General features: G+C 42.5%; 1 protein-coding gene across 3 annotated transcripts in view; it reads right to left on the bottom strand.

The window, feature by feature from the left end:
• The window catches only part of nol4lb (nucleolar protein 4-like b), a 305,822-nt gene that overhangs the window by 212,088 nt on the left and 76,273 nt on the right, over positions 1-17,461 (bottom strand). The window contains exon 1 of one of the 3 annotated variants that reach the window (XM_080204816.1): positions 10,619-10,682. The exons of 1 other annotated variant lie outside the window; for it this stretch is intronic. The gene's annotated coding sequence lies outside the window, so the exon portion shown is untranslated. Of the gene's footprint in view, positions 1-10,576; positions 10,683-17,461 lie in introns of those variants that run through there. One more of the 3 variants, XM_080204817.1, reaches the window with a different exon arrangement.

The raw sequence follows: 17,461 nt of genomic DNA, 5'->3' as shown, positions 1-17,461 counted from the left end.
GAACATGATCTCAAACCTGAGACTAAGGTCTCAGTTTATCACAAAGCAGTGCTCTTCAAATGTTTTGGAGACTTGGACAATCTAAAGCAGGAACCTCAAGGCACTTGAGAAGTATCACTGCCTCCAAGTCCAGAGACAAGAAAGGCATCATACAGCCTCTCCAAAGTCAACATGCCCAGTATCTAGGCACTAATCATTCAAAAGAAACTCTGCTAGGCAGAGCATGTTGCTCCTGTGCCTGATGCTGGAATCCTAACACAACTGTCCTCCACAGAGCTGTTGCGGTAATGAGGGCAGTGGAAACACTTTAGGTACGGTGTCAAAACATCCCTGAAGAGATCAAACACCCTGTAGACCCATGAGAGCCCCTGGCATTTGGCCAACCAAAATGGAAAAGATTTATTTAGGAAGACACTGAACACATCAAAAGATTTCATCAAGAGAACACAAAGGCAAAGTTGAAGCGTTGGGAGACTGCGCACAAACCTCTAAACTCCTTAACTGCCCAACTCTTCAAGCACCACCTACCCACATGTGGCAGAGACTACATATTACACACTGGACATACCAGCCATTTCAGAACCCATCGAACCTGAGTGGAAGCAAACCATCCTCAATCCCAATAGGCAGTCTAAGGTGATTAAACACTGCAAGACTTGGGCCATTATAAAAATTTCCAAACTTCTGTCACATTGAGCAATTTCATCAAGTTTCACACTGGCTTCAGTGAAATTTAATAAACAAGGGAAGTTTTTTTCTTAAAAAAACAGTTAAAATTAAATTCCATTTCGGGCATGCAATAGAATATTTTTTAAAAATAAAAAAATAAGCTAACTGTACCATCCCTGTTTATTACATTGAATACATTGCACTAAAAGATCTGACACAGTATGTCCTCAATTTCTTCACCCTTTCCACGTACCACAGAATTTCACACTATGTTCTGGTTGCCAAAAATATGCCTTGTTAAATGCTCAGACGACCTAAAAGCATTATCCGTAAGGAGCAAAATGTGTGTCTTGCAGATATACATACACACATGAATATATCTCAATTTATTAAGAATCACCAACATTAACAAGTCTCACTTCATTCGTAGCTAAGTCAATCTTCAGAGTAAAATTGCCAAAGAGAAACCCTGCACAGACTGTGTGGCAGGTTGCCACAAAAAGTACTGTACTTAACACTTTCACTAGGAATCAATCCAATGCTTAGTATACAATTCCCATTAAAATAACAAGAATTCTTGAAATGATTAGGATTGCATGAGTTATTGTACAACTCAGTGTCTGCAGCTTGTTTACATAAGTGAATTCTGGTGGATAATTCAAACCAAACTACAGCATGCCACCACCCAACTTTTTTGAGGGATGTCCTTGAATGTTTCCTCTTTCTGGTCTTTCACACCATCTATGTCCTATCTACAGAAGAGCATGCAGTTGGCCTGCTTCCAAACTCCCTCTATGTTAGTTTTGAGCCGGTTAAAAGGAAGTGCATGACAGCATGCCCCAACATACTCTTGATATTTTCTCAAATCCTATCGCAAAGCACATGGGCTCCACTTAGTATTTCTTTAAAACAATAGAATAATCGGGCATTCAACACAATAAAGGCTAAATAAAAGCAGTAAATGTTCAGCAGGTCAGGCAACATCTATCAAGAAAGATTTCAGGTCAACGATCTTACATCAGAACTGGGATAAGTTAGAGATATAGTAAGGTTTTAAGCAAGTCAAAGTGGGAATGGTGAGTATTGAACAAAATAAAGGGAAGGTCTGCAACAGAATGGAAGGCAGGTGAGAATGAACAACAGTTCATGGTGCAAAGCCAAAAAGAGTGGTAATGGTCATATAAGGAAACAAAAGATGTGTCTAGGCCGGAGAAGTGTGAATGGTAAAGTGATGAACAGCTGCCGTCTGTATACTAAAAAGGAGAGAAAAAATTCAAAAACAAAAAAGAAGAAACAAAATTAGCACAGAGGTTATAATCTGAAATGACTGTCAAGACCAAAAGGTGCAAAATACTTAATTGAAAGGTAAGATGCTGTTCCTTGAAGTTATATTGAGCTTTATCGGAACTTTGCAGGAGATCATGGACAGAAAATCAGAATGGAGCAAGGTGGAGAATTGAAATGATGGGCTACAAGAAGCTCATTTGTAGTCATGAAGGAGTCATCTAATTTGTGCTGGGTCTCCTAATACGGAGTAGCCTACATTGTGAGCAGCAAGTACAGGATTAATTTGAAAGAAGTACAAGTGGATTGCCTGAAAGAAGTATCTGGGCTCTTGCATGGTTAGAAGGGAACAGATAAAAGGACAAGTGTCGCATCAGCTGTGCCAGCATGAAAAGGTGCTGTTTGAAGAGGGAGGATGTCGCGGTGACTGAGGAGTGGACCGCAATGTCATAGAGGGAGCTGTCTCTTTGGAATGCTGAAAGGGAAGGGGAGGACATGGCTTGGTGGTGGCATCATACTGAAGAAGATGGAAATAGAGAAGGTGATCTGCTGATGCAGAAGCTGGGCGGATTAGAAGGCGAGGACACTGGGAATCCTATTAAAGTTCTGGGAAACAGGGAAAGAGGTGACAGCAAGAGATGAAATGGAATGTAGACAGTTGACAGCCATGTCAATCACAGTGGGGGGAAATCCTAGGTTCTGCAAAAAAGGAAGACAGATTGGAAGTGCTGTTTTTAAGGGTGCATTTACAGATGAAGATTGATTGATGAAGATAAAGAAAATGAAATAGAACAAGAAGTAGATTGTAAGGAAGTGTAATAAAGCTAACTGTGGGAGTTGATGCAATTATAATGAATATTGGTTGACAACCTGTTATCTGAAATTGAGACTGAATAGTCAAAGAACGAAAGTGAGGAGTCACAAATGGACCATGTGAAGGCAAGGAGAGAGTGCAAATGGAAAGCAAAATTGGTCAAATATTGCAACCCAAGTCAAGTTCCAGATAAAGAGAAAAAAGGAGACTCAAGTAGGACTGGAATGACCCACATTTCCCACAAAAAAGCAAGAATAGCTAGTTTCCATGCATATTCCAGTACCTTTTATGTGGAGGAAGAGGCTAAAATCAAAGGAGAAGTTGTTCAAAGTGAAAACGAGTTCTGCCAGGCAGAGGAGTGCAGTGATTAATGGGACTGGTTTGGCCTCTGTTCAAGAAAAAAGGAAACGGTCCTCAGACCATTCTGTGGGGAATGGAAGTGCACAGAGATTAGATATATATGGTGAAAAGGAGACAGTAAGTGCCAGGAAACTGTTCGGGTGCTAGAGGGCATTAGAAGAGTCACAATGTAGATGGGAAGAGAGTGGAAAAAGGGACAAAATAAAGTCAAGATCAGAAGAAATAAGTTCTGTGGGGCAGAGACAGACAGAAATGATGGACTGACTAGATCAGTCCTGTTTGTGGAAGGAAGCTAGAAGAGAGCCATTCAAGGTTGGGAGACAATGAAGCTAAAGGCCACAGAGAAAAAATCTGCAGATAACATGAGGCCAGTGACAATTTTGGGCATAATGGCTTGATATTTGGTGGCTGGGTGATAGTCCAGTGGGAGGTAGGAGTAAATGTTATTAAGCTGGTGTTTGACTTCTGCTTTTCACAGAACACAATTGTAGTGCCATAGAAATAAAATTGATGGAACTTACCCTTAAACTGAACTTGCTGCCATCATTCCATACTACAACAGTTCTACACTTGACAACAAGTTTCATGATGATGCTTGGGTTAAACATAACTGAACAGAATTCTGCAGATTTGGGGGGAGATAGGTTGGAGTGACTGATGGGGTGGTGACGAGACAGAGAAATTGAGACAGTCAATGTTATTCTAGCTGTTCTTAATGAAATGATCAAGACAGGGTAAGAGGCCAGAAGTAGGGAGCCAGGTGAAGATGGGTAAAAGGGTCTGCTGAAGGTGAAGGGAGGGTGAGGGAAGACTCCCAGACAAAGTGGATGCAGAGCCAAAGACAACAGAAGAAGAGCTCTGTGTCAAGCTTGAAAATCATTGGGGCGGGGACGCAAGGGGATAAAGCCATAGCAAAGAATTAAAACTATATTATGCATTTAACTTCATACATTGTTGTACCAAGAAGCTATCCATTATGCAACCAAACCATCCACCAATAATTGTTATTTGGCGGTAACAGCTTCACATTGAAAGATGACAATTTTTAAGACTGATGTGATAACAAGCAGAAGACCAAAAATAATACTTTACAGTTTACATCTTTTAGAATCTTAGAAGAGACCCTTCGGCCCGTTGAATCTGCACTGATACATTAGGGACACTTCAACTCCTACCTAATCCCATCTGTCAGCACTTGACCCATAGCCCTCAATGTTATGATGTGCCAAGTGCTCATCCAGATATGTTTTAATGGACATGAGGTGACCGCCTCTACCACCCTCCCAGGCAGTGCATTCCTAACCATCACCACTCTCTGAGAAAAAAACTTTTCCTCACATTTTCCCCTAAACCTCCAGTCCCTCACCTTAAAGTCTTTAAAGTTAAAGTTTATTTATTAGTCACAAGGAAGGCTTACATTAACATTGCAATGAAGTTACCGCGAAATTCCCCTAGTTGCTACAGTCCGGCACCCATTCGGGTCAATGCACCTAACTTGCACGTCTTTCAGAATGTGGGAGGAAACCCATGCTGATACGGGAAGGACGTGCAAGTTGCACACAGACAATGACCCAAGCTGGGAATCGAACCCAGGTCCCTGGCGTTGTGAAGTAGCAGCACTAACCACTGTGCACCGTGATGGTAGCCTAAGTCTCCTTGAATCAATGTCCCCTCGTGACTAATCCTTCAACTAAGGGGCACAGCTGCTCCTATGCACAATGTCCATGTCCCTCATAATTCTGTATATCTTGATCAGGTTGCCCCGTCAGTCTTCTCTGCTCCAATGAAAACAAGGCTACCCAACCTCTTTTCATAACTTAAATGTTCCATCCCAGACAACATCCTGGTGAATCTCCTCTGCAGCCCCTCCAATCGCATCCTTCCAAGAACGTGCTGACCAGAAATGCACATAGTAGTCTAGCTATAGCCTCACCAAAGTTCTATACAGCACCATCATGACTTCTCTGCTTTTGTAATCTATGCCTCGACTGATAAAGGCAAGTGGCCCATATGCCTTTTTCACCTCCCTATTAACAAGGCCTTCCTCCTTCTGAGACGAAGAATCCTTTGTTACACAGAACTTCCTAGTGTCCTACTGTTCATTGAGTACTTCCTTGTCAAATTGCTCCTTCCAAAGTGTATCATCTCATACTTTTCAGGGTTAAATTGCATCTGCCACTTATCTGCCTATTTGACCATTCTGTCTATATCTTCTTATAGCCCAAGACACTCAGCCTCAGAGTTAATGACCAATTTTTGTGTCACCTGCAAACTTACTAATCCAATGCCCCCCCCCCCCCCATAGTCATCTATGTCATTTATATAAATGACAAATAAAAGGGGGCCCAACTGTGGTATGCCACTGGACACTGGCTTCCAGTCACTAACGCAGCCTTCTGTCATCACCCTCCAACTCCTACAACTCAGCCAATTTAACAAATAACCCTGTATCCCATGTGAATTTACCTTCTTTACAAGTCTCCCATGTGGGACCTTATCAAAGGCTTTGCTGGAATCTTTCTAAACTACATCGACTGCAGTAGCCTCATCTATGCAGCTGTTCACCTCCCCAAAAATTCAATTAAATTTGTTAGGCATGACCTCCCTCTGACTAAGTCATGTCATGCTGATTATCCCTGATCAAGCTTTGCCTCTCCAAGTGGAGATAGATGCTTGCCTTCAAAAGTTTCTCCAATAGTTTGCCTACCACTGACGTGGGACTCACAGGTCAATTTGTGAAGCTTGTCAGATTACAGATTTAAAGTCCACTCCAGAATTGAGTGCATAACATAGACCAACACTTCAGTACAGTACAAAGTAAGCATAGCTAGAGGTGTTATTCTTTGAATGAAATGTTAAATTGAGGACCATCTGTTCAAATGGGCATGAAAAGACCTATTGGCATTATTAGAAGAACACCAAGCAGTTGTCTGGTATCCAAACTAGAAGTCCTAGTTTCACCAACACGGTTTTAAAAAAGGAACCAGTTATTTATCTCGGTTTCTGGAGTTTTGCTCTATGCATCAACTGCCTCGTTTGCTAACATAACAAGATTCTTTATTCTTAAAAATAATGCATGTGTCAGGTGAGTGACATGTCTCCGTTGCTACCATTCTCTCCTCTGAGCCACAAGTTTGTGAGTCCAAGTTCCAGTCCAGTACCTGAGCTCAAAAATACAGGAGACACTCCAATGCAGTACTGAAGAAATTCTGCATTGTCAGAAGTGGCACTTTTCAAATAAGACATTAAACAATGTCCCAGCTACCCTCTCAGGTGGACATAAAATGTGCCATAGCACTATTTAAAGAGTCATCTCTGGTGACTTCAGTCAACATCACAAGAACAAATTATCTGGTCATTAACAACATGCTGTTCTGTGGAAACTTGCTGTATACAGGTTGGCTGCCATTTTTCCTACATTCCAACAGTGACGACACTTTAAAAGTACTCAATTGGTTACAAAACATTGGGGCATCTTGTTGTGGTGAAAAAGTGCATGTCCCTCTTTTAAATTGGTTGCAAAGCATTTGCAGATGCTCTGAGGACATATGAAGTGTTTTTCTTCCTGATTAACTCCAGTTAAGCTTCCTCAGCAGCACTGAATTAAGATATAATTTTTGATTTTTCAGAAGGCTTTCAACGAGGTCTCACATAACAGACAACTATGTAAAGTTAGAGCACATGGAATTGCAAGTAATGTTTTGAGATGGACAGAAAACTGGTTAGCAGATAGGAAGCAAAGAGTTGGCATAAATGGTTTTTTTTCTGATTGGAAGTCAGTGACCAGTGAGGTTCTGCAGAAATCTGTGCTAGAACCCCAACTGTTTACATTATATATGAATGATTTAGAAGAGGGAACTGAATGTATTATCTCAAATTTGCAAATGATACAAAGTTGGGTGGAAGGGTGAGCTGTGAAGAGGACGCAGAGATGCTTCAGCATGATTTGGACAGGCTGAATGCATGGGCACCAGATGCAGCATAACATGAATAAATGTGAGGTTATCCACTTTGGTAGCAATAATAGGAAGACAAATTATTACTTGAAAGGGTTTAAATTGAGAGAGGTGGATATTCAACGAGATCTTGGAGTCCTCATGCATCAGTTGCTGAAAGTAAGTGTGCAGGTACAGAAAGCAATAAAGAAGGCAAATGGTATGTTAGCCTTCATAGTAAAGGAATTAAGCATAGAGGTAGAAAGGTTTTGCTGCAATTGTATAGGGCGTTTGGAGTACCGTGTGCAGTTTTGATGTCCTTATCTGAGGAAGGATATCTTTGCTACAGAGGGAGTACAACAAAGGTTTACCAGGCTGATTCCTGGGATGGCAGGTCTGTCATATGAGAATAGACTATGTTGATTAGTAATACATTCACTGGAGTTTAGAAGAGTGAGAGGGGATCTCATAGAAACTTTTAAAATTCTAACAGGGTAAGACAAGGTAGATTCAGAAAGAATGTTCCCAATGGTGGGGGAGTCCAGAACTAGGGGCGATAGTTTGAGGATAAGAGGTATAAACCTTTTAGAACTGAGGTGAGGGGGAATTTCTTCACCCGTGGGATGGTGAATGTGTGGAATTCAGTACTACAAAAGGTAATTGAGGTTGAAACTTTGTCTGATTTCAGGAAGAAATTAGATACAGCTCTTGGGGTTAAACAGATCAAGAGATATGGGAGGAGGGGGCTATCAGGATATTGAATCTGATAATCAACCATGATCAAGATGAGTGGCAGAGCAGCTTGAAGAACCAAATGGCGTACTCCTACTTCTAGTTTCTATGATCTACCAACTTCTCATCTCAAAAGACAATGGTGTAAAAACAACAAGTAGTTCAGTTAGCCTATCATTCATCAACATCATCGTGGTCGTGGCCCAATTTTTAAGTGTCATTCCTTGCCACTGATGGCCAAGTTTATGGCAATTTAGAAGATAGTCTATACATGAAAGACAAAGTTTGGATTTCACATGTCAGATCATCAACTATTAGCTTGATTAAAATATTTCTCCAACTGTAATACATAGGATGTGGACCAAAAAACAACTTGTATTCAGTTACAATGAAAAACAGATGCTGAGTGGTTAATGATAAATAGGTGATGACAAGGCTGCATTGGTAGAGTGCATGCGCTGTTCAAGTGATTTGTTTCCTAGTCTCAGTGCAAGCTAATAACATTTAAGTACAGCCTTCTTAATGCAAAAAAATCTGATAACAGCAAGTTCAGTTTAAGGGCAAGTTCCATCCATTTTATTTCCTCCATTCATTTCTATGGCACTGCAATAAAGTTCTATGAAAAGCAAACATTTCCACAGTGAACCTAATTTTCAGGTACTTGGTGATCAAAGGTGTGCTTTTTGTTTCAAAGGCTGAATCATTTAATCATTTGAGGTGATCCATGTTACCACAATAAAACATCAAGAGTTTTAATAGTTTATTTGTAGAAGCAAAAAAGATGACAAATTACCATTCCAGTATTTACCCGACTACTGCACACTCCTCTCTGCAACTTCCTCAGCTATCCCACAATTTTAAAACTCAAGCTTTGTTCACCTAACCACTACATGTGCATGTTGCTCAATTGGTCTGTCCTATTTACTTTCAACTTGGTGAAGTCTTGTACTATTGGCCTTGGCCTTTCACATTGATTTCCTAACAAGTTAACCTGGACTTTTCTTGGTAAGGTACCTAATAACATGAGTTAACAGAAAAAAAGTCCAGATATTACAGCTAACTTATAAATCAATAAAGATCTGCTTATGCGACATATTACCAAGTTCTGGACCAATCAGAAACACTGACCTTCTGATAAGAAAGTCTTCAGTTCAGAAGTTTTTTTTGTGTATTTCTTTATGGTGTAAAGCTAGGTGTATAACTACATCGCCACATTAGAAAAAATAAAACTTAGAATATTATGTTCATTGAATGTGAAATGTATTCAAGTTCCTGAGAGACATGATGGTCCAACTATATAAATGCAAGCTTCCTTTCTGCATCAAAGGCTTTCAAAAAGCAAGATACTCCTCTCTGTATTTCATGACAAATATTAACTATCTTCCTAACAATCCCAATCCTTCTGAGAATATGGCAAATAAAGCACTAATCCAATACATTTTCAGAAGCTTTCTTTCTCTTTGTTGCTTAGAGCTCGTACACACATCTGAATACCTTAGTTGTGAGGCAAAGTATAGAACAAACAACAAACCTAAACTGTGACTGGTTTTAGCAGTCCCTTTTCAGAAAAAAATGTAAATTGCTGTAAGAAAAAAACTGTATTCTCATACAAAATTCAATGTTAGAGACTGCATTGAAACTAAGACCAAGAGGTTATTTCAATAGATGAAGTCTATTCTTTTAAGTTTAATACGATTGTTTCTAGAAATGTAAACCCTGTATCTTACTTTTGATTATTTAATCCAATATTTGTGTTTTCAGCCTGCATTCTAATTTATTTCCTTGAAACAAAATCCTTTCACCCGTTTTCCATTATCAATCAAATCAGTCACACACTTCCCAAAAAGATAATTCTCTACACTACAAATTACCATTATAGCGTGCAGTTGCAAAACCACAAGTATAAATTACAGTAGCTTACTGTCTGGGCGACCAGTATAAAAGTTGATGTGCCATTCATTATATTGTACAATGCCATGCAGACGATATATTTAACAAAACCTTGCGATGGACTTGATTTGGAAAAGCCAGGGAACGAGGGATCAATTTGCAAAAAGAATATTCAATTATGGATCGACGAGGCTGCAGCAGTTTGATCGATTTGTCCCTTTTTTGGCAAACGCGGTAGAATCATCATTGGCGAAGACTAACTTTTTAAGGGAATTGAGGGAAACACCTAAATAATATAATCGTGACTCCTGCCAAACACACCAGCCTTTACGCTGTGACAATGAAGGGCAAAGATGATTTAAATGCATTCACAGACTGTACTGTAAGTACAACGGATAAGAAGGGGAACGGGAGGGGGGGTGGAATGAGACAGAACGAAAGGCTTATCCCTTCTTTATTTCGTTATTCAAACTGTGAAGGGTTTATTTTAACTGGCGTGGCTCGAAAGGTAATAACATTCATGTTAAGGCACAATCGGGGGGGGGGGTGGTTTAAAGCAACAACAAAAAAAGAAATGCCCGAAAGAAAGCAGGGGGTAGTTTTAAAAAAGATGCACCCATTCTCTCTCCTAAATACAAATCAAGAGGGTTTCTTTTTTTTGTGTCAACCGATCAGACTTCCTCACTGCAGATTTAATCAGTAAGCTTTTTAAAATATATATTTCGGCCAAGCATGCGCTTCTTAAGACAAAATGGATCAGGTCATTGCATTTTAAAGCCAAGTCTAGTCCAGGGCTTCCCACCACCACCTCCCCCACCACCCCCCCCCCCCCCACCCCGCGCCTTCCCTCCCCTCCAACAACACTGGCAGATCCAAAGCTGCTCTCACTTACTCCTCCACTTCTCCCAGAAGATCGCCCAGCGCCGGCACTCACCTAATGCGCCCGCCGGCTGAGCCCTGAAAAGGAGGAGATGGGGAGGTGGTTATGGTGGTGGGGGGGGGGGGGGGGGGCAGAGACAGAGGGCAATCGGCGACTCCCTGACGGTTGGAAATGGAAAGGAGGTGTGGAAAGGAGGGGGGGGGGGTCGCGAGGAGGTCGCGAGCGGAAGGGATCCTGGAAAAAAGAGTGGGGGGGGGGTGGAGGAAGGAGCACAGCGGGATGGGAGGAGGAGGAGGTGGTGGGGGTACGCGGGGTTGACGAATCCGGCGATAGACGGAGGCGAGCCAAGCAAGCATCAGCGGGGCTGACAGATGGGGATGGATGGAGACGGGGCCCTGACGTCACGCACTCCGCCGCCGCGCGGCGCGGCGCGGCTCATTTGGCAGCCAGCGGCCACCGTAGCAGGGAGTCTCGAGCTGCTAGGAGCGAGCTGGCTCGCGCTGGGCGGTTGAATTTGGGGGGAAGGTCTGGCTGTGAAGGGGCTGGTCGGGGAGGCGGGGAGCCGGGGAGCCAGGTAGGCAGACAGCCAGGTGTGCCAAGGAAGAGAGAAAGGAGCCAGTCATCAGGGAGGGGGAAAACAAAAAGAGAGGAGCCGTTAATGAATCGGGGTCGGGTCAGGACCAACAGGGTAAGGGTTCCACCTGATAACATTAAACTGTTAACGGCTGATGGGGGAATCATAACAGAATAATTCCACTTTTTAATTCTAAGTTATGCAACTGAAAGTTATCACTTCATTTTTTTTCCCCTAGCAAAAACGACAACCAGATTCTCAGTTATCAGTGTCCACAGACTGGATTAACAAACAGTTGAATTAATTTATTTAAACCCCAAATCAAATCTGTTTTCTAGTTCTGTTTATATATTAAGGTGTAATATTAGTAACCCATCATTACTACGACAATATTGTGGAAACTTTGGTAGAGGGTAAGGTAAAGTTTACAGAAGTATAAGTTGCTTCGAAAATGGTTAAACAACTTGATTTTTTTTAGTTACTCGATTATATCAGTAAAACTGCAATCAGGCTTTGAGGTGTGATTGCTTTCAATGGAATATAGAGGATGAACTAAGCTCGTTTTTACTTTTCTGTAAGAGTCTTTAGACTTGCATTCAGATTGCTGTAATGAATTTTGCATTGCAATGAAGGACTTCCTTTTGCAAGAAAAGGAAAGGATGGATTGCTAATTTAAAATCAAACATGCAAAAACGAGCAGGTTTCTTTTGGAGTATTTTGTAAGGTCAAATGATTCACCCCACGTGAGTATTGTCAAAACTTATACAGTTGTAACTAAGCTTAAAATTAGTTACAGTCATACTATGGTTATGGCACAGAAGGAGGTAATTTGGTCTCTTATGCTGGCTCTCATCAAGTATAACTCCCTTGGGTCCCATTCCCCCACCCTTTCCCTGTGGTGCAGCAATTTTTTGTCTATTTAGATCATTACCTAATTCCCTTTTCAAGTTACAATTGAATATACCTCCATCAGGTTCTCAGGCAGTGCAGTCCAGATCCTTTAAAAGATCTTTCTTGGTGTCTCCTTTGGACCTTCTGCTCTGCACCTTGAATCAGCATCCTCTGCTGACTTTCCTTTAACATTTTCTCCCTATCTGTTCTGTCCAGACCCCTTATGATTTTGAGCAACTCATTTGGCAGCCAGTGGCCAAAGTAGCTGGGACTCCCGAGCCTTTGGAATGGGCTGGTTCACACTTGGCGACCCGAGGCTCTAGTTTCCAGGGCTGACTGGGAGACAGGCAGGTATGACGAGAGAGGAGAGCCAGCTCTGACGAAGGGAATCGAGACTTGAAATTTTAGCTCTGTTTTCCACAGATGCTGTCAGACCTGCTGAGATCTTCCAGTATTTTCTGTTTTCGTTTCAGATTCCAACACTTGCTGTAATTTGCTTTTATCTTGAGGAAAACTAGTTCTGGTACAGACTCTCAGCAATCTCCACTAGTACAAATAACCCCAGTCATCAGTGTTTCCTGTCCCTCAGCTACTTAACCACTACTTTTGTTGGAAATGCTCATTGCATGACACTTGTGTGGTGTGAATTTCATATGCCACTTAACAGCCCAGGGTTGATTGTTCTCCAGGTCTTTATGCAGGCATGGACTGCTTCATTGTCTGAGGAGTTGTGAATGGAATTGAACACTGTGTAGCCATCAACCCACATTCTCTTTTCTGATGGAAGGTAATTGATGAAGCAGCTGAAGATGGTTGGGGTCTGAGACACTGGAGAACTCCTGAGAAATGTCCCAGGGCTCAGGTGATTGGCCTCCAACAATGACAACCATCTCTGTTTGTGTGAGGTATAACTCCAGCCAGTTTATCTCCTGACTCCTAATTTTATTCAAGCACCTCGCGCTCTAACAAAGGGTCATTAGACTCGAAATGTTGGCTGTACTCTCTCTCCACAGATGCTGTCAGAACTGCTGAGGTTTTCCAGTATTTTTCTGTTTTTGATTTAGATTGCAGCATCCGCAGTATTTTGCGCTTATCTTGATTCTATACTTGATGTCAGTGGCAGCCACTTGCAGTTCACGTTAAATCCCTTAGTTGCCTTCACTCCCCCAATTTATTTGCAACTTCACCTTCAAAGTCCCAGATAGATTTTTTTACATTTGGCTTTTTTGCCCTCCATTAATCACAGCATTTCTACAGTTTCAATTTGCTCAACCACAGCCTCACGTCTACCTTCAAGGTCTTGTCTCTGTTAAAACCATCACTCTCACCATGACCATTCCATCTGGTCAGACCCCCATCTCTGCTTCCTTAAGTGCAAGGGATCCAGACAAAATGGATCTGGTGGATAACAACCATTGACCATCAGATATGGCTGGACATGTAAAGCACCATCAGGTTTTGCTGTTAGCTACTAAAACTGTTCACTGTTCCAGGGTCAACCTGCAATGCAATGGTAATGCCTGGTTTATTTTCTCAACTACAAATTGTTGTCTTAAGATCATAAAACACTGGAGCAAATATAGGCTATTCAGTCCATTGAGTCTGCTTCCCCATTCAATGATAGCATTATTAACATAGAACACTACAGCACAAACAGGCCCTTCGGCCCACAAGTTGCGCCGATCATATCCATATCTACCAGGCCAAAGAACTATCTGTAACTCCCAATCCCATTAAATCCCATGTACTCATCCAGAAGTCTTTTAAAAGACCCCAGCGAGTTTGCCTCTACCACCACCGACGGTAGCCGATTCCACTCCCTCACCACCCTCAGTGAAAAACTTACCCCTAACAACTCCTCTGTAGTTGCTTTCCAGCACCTTAAACCTGTGTCCTCTCGTAGCAACCATTTCAGCCCTGGGAAATAGCCTCCAAGAATCCACCCTATCTATTCCTCTCAACATTTTATAAACCTCTATCAGCTTGCCTCTTGACCTTCGTCTCTCCAGGGAGAAGAGACCTAGCTCCCTCAACCTATCTTCATAAGGCATGCCTCCCAATCCAGGCAACCAGGCCTTCATAGCGAGAGGGATTGAATATCAAAGTAGGGAGGTCTTGCTGCAGCTGTATAGGGCACTGGTGAGGCTGCAGCTGGAGTACTGTGTGCAGTTTTGGTTGCCGCACTTACGCAAGGATATTTTGGCCTTGGAGGGAGTGCAGAGGAGGTTTACTAGGCTGATACCGGAGTTGAGGGGGTTGAACTATGAGGAGAGGCTGAATAAACTAGGCTTGTACTCGTTAGAGTTTAGAAGAATGAGAGGAGATCTCATTGAGACGTATAAGATGATGAATGGGATGGATAGGATAGAGGTGGAGAGGCTCTTCCCGCTCAGAAAGGACAGTAGGACTAGAGGGCACAGCCTCAAGATAAAGGGGGGGCGGTTTAGAACGGAGTTGAGGAGGAACTTCTTCACTCAAAGGGTGGTGAATCTCTGGAATTCTCTGCCCGTTGAAGTGGCGGAGGCTGCCTCGCGAAATATTTTTAAGACGCAGGTTGATAGGTTTTTGATAGGCAAGGGGATTAAGGGTTATGGGGAGAGGGCGGGAATGTGGAACTGAGACACGACAGATCAGCCATGATCTTATTGAATGGCGGAGCAGGCTCGAGGGGCTAGATGGCCTACTCCTCCTATTTCTTATGTTTTTAACATCCTTGTAAATCTCCTCTGCACCCTCTCAATAGCTTCCACATCCTTCCTGTAGTGAGGCGACCAGAACTGCGCACAGTACTCCAAGTGGGGTCTGACAAGGATCTTATAAAGTTGCAGCATTACCTCCCGACTCCTAAACTCAATCCCTCGATTAATGAAGGCCAGTACACCATACCTTCTTGACCACATCCTCCACCTGCGAGGCCGATTTAAGAGTCCTATGGACCCAGACCCCAAGATCCTTCTGCTCGTCAACACTGCTGAGACTCCCAGCCTTGATATTGTACTCCTTCATCCCATTGGTCCTGCCAGTATGGACCACTACACATTTATCCGCGTTGAAGTCCATCTGCCACTTCTCCACCCAGTCCTGCATCCTATCTATGTCACGCTGCAACTTCTGACATCCCTCCAGATTACCCACAACACCACCAACCTTCGTATCGTCGGTGAACTTACTAACCCATCCCTCCACTTCCTCATCCAGGTCATTTATGAAAACGACAAGCAGCAAGGGTCCTATAACAGATCCCTGGGGCACTCCACTGGTGACCGACCTCCATGCAGAAAAAGACCCATCCACAACCACTCTCTGCCTTCTGCAGGCAAGCCAGTTCTGGATCCACAAGGCCAAAGCCCCCTGGATCCCATGCCCTCTCACCTTCTCAAGAAGTCTTGCATTATTAATCTGATAATTCTAAGATCCACTTTAACTCCATAACCCTTAATCCCCTTCCTAATTCAAAATCTATCTCAGCCTTGAATCTACTTAACAACCCAACCTCTGCAGTCCTCTGTATTAAAGAATTCACTACCCTCGGAAGAAATCTCCTCATCTCTGCCTTAGATGGGTGACTCCTTACTCTGTTATGCTTTATGATTCTAGACTGTCCCACAAAGAGAAACAACCTTTCAGTATCAACCCTGTCAAGTGCACCCCCACCCCTGAGAATCCTATATGTCCCTCATTCTTCTAAACTCTAATGAGTGCAGACCCAACCTCTCCTCATTAGAAAATCCCTCCATACTCAGGGTCAACCTAGTGACCGCTCTCTGGACTGTATCCAATGCCAATGTATCTTTGTTTAGATAAAGAAGACAAAAACTGTTCACACTGTCTCCTCCTCATTTCCAACAACTAGTGCAAAGAGCCTACAAATTTCTTTTATTAATACTGACACCAATCAGCTGTCTCTGCCACTCCCCCCTACGTTTCTATAACTCACTAACACCAAATTTTGTTGAAAGCTCACTCCTGCCCTAAGCCCTCAACTAATCTCTCTCCTATCTCTTCTCACACCTTCTCTGAGCTGATCTTGTGCATGAGACTAATCTCTTCTCTAGATTCTTCTCCCACTAAGCTACTGACTACCCAACTTTTCTAAAAAGCAAAAAACTGTGGATGCTGGAATCTGAAACTGAATGAGAAAATTGGAAGAATTCAGGTCTGGCAGCATTTGTAAGGAGAGAAAACAGTTAATGCTTTGAGTTCCCATGATAATTCTTCAGAACTAAAGAGAGGGAAAAATGTGATTATATACAAGAGGGGGTAGAACAGCTTGGACAGTGATTACTGGTTTCTGTGACAGATTGTAACAAAACCTAAGAACAAGTGACAGATGACCTGCTGGGGAAGGGAGAGGATTTTCGCATAGTAAGAAAAAAAATGCTTAGGATATGCGAAAAAGGGGAAGATAGAAAAAAGGACACAATCTAAAGTTGTTGAACATGATGTCAAGTCTGAGGGCTATAACATTCATAATCGGAAGATAAGGGGCTCCGCTAGTTTGCGTTTGGTTTCATGAGAGCATTGCAGCAGCAACGATGAATATGTGGGCATGCAAACACAATGCTGAGCTGAATGGCAAGCAAGAGGATGGTTGGGATCATGCTGGCAGGCGTAGCAAAATTGTTCTGTAAAGTGATCACCCAGTCTGTGTTTAGTCTCTTCAATGTAGAGAAGACTGCTATGGAAGCAACAAATAAAATAGATCAAATTGAAGGTGGTGCAAGTGAAATGTTGCTTTGCCTGAATGAGGTGCTTGAGACCTTGAACAATGAGGAGGGAGGACATAAAGGGGCAGGTGTTTGTTGCACCTTCTGTGATTGGAAGGGAATGAGGAGTTTGGTGTGATGGAGGAACGGATCAGGATGTAACAGAGGGACTATCCCTCTGCTTCCCTGCACCTTCCCTTGCAGAATGTTGGCCGGGAGGTGAAGGAAAAATGTATTTTATGGTGGTATCATGCTGGATTTGGCAGAGCATAGCCCTTTGAATGCAGAGGCTGGTGGGATGGAAAGTGAGGACAAGCAGGACCCTATCATGGTTATGGGAAGGAGGGGAAGAGGTGAGGGCAGAGGTGCAGGAAAAGGGTCAAACTCTGAGTGTCCTGTAAACCACAAGGTGGGGGAAACCTTGAAAAGCACAGATATGTCAGAAGCACCATTTATTTCTTTCTAACATTCCTCCTTGTTTCCTTATTAGCAGATCTTGTTAACGTTTCTCTACCCTCAGGTACTACGCCCTCTCCTTCAATCATGGTGTCACCACCCTTGCTTAAAAAAAAAATTGACACCTCCATTCTGGCAAATTACTGCCTCATCTCCAACCTCCCTTTCCTATTTAAAGTTCTTGAACATGTTCTTACATCTCACATTTGTATTTGTCTTTCCTGGAATTCCGTGTGTTAGGAAAGTGAGATTGCTTTTATTTACTTAAAA

Source organism: Carcharhinus amblyrhynchos, chromosome 16 (assembly GCF_965287045.1).
Source record: "Carcharhinus amblyrhynchos chromosome 16, sCarAmb.v2.hapA, whole genome shotgun sequence".
In the NCBI taxonomy this organism is placed as follows: Eukaryota; Metazoa; Chordata; class Chondrichthyes; order Carcharhiniformes; family Carcharhinidae; genus Carcharhinus; species Carcharhinus amblyrhynchos.
The sequence above is the reverse complement of the archived record's forward strand: the minus strand, read 5'-3'. Positions and strand labels throughout refer to the sequence as shown.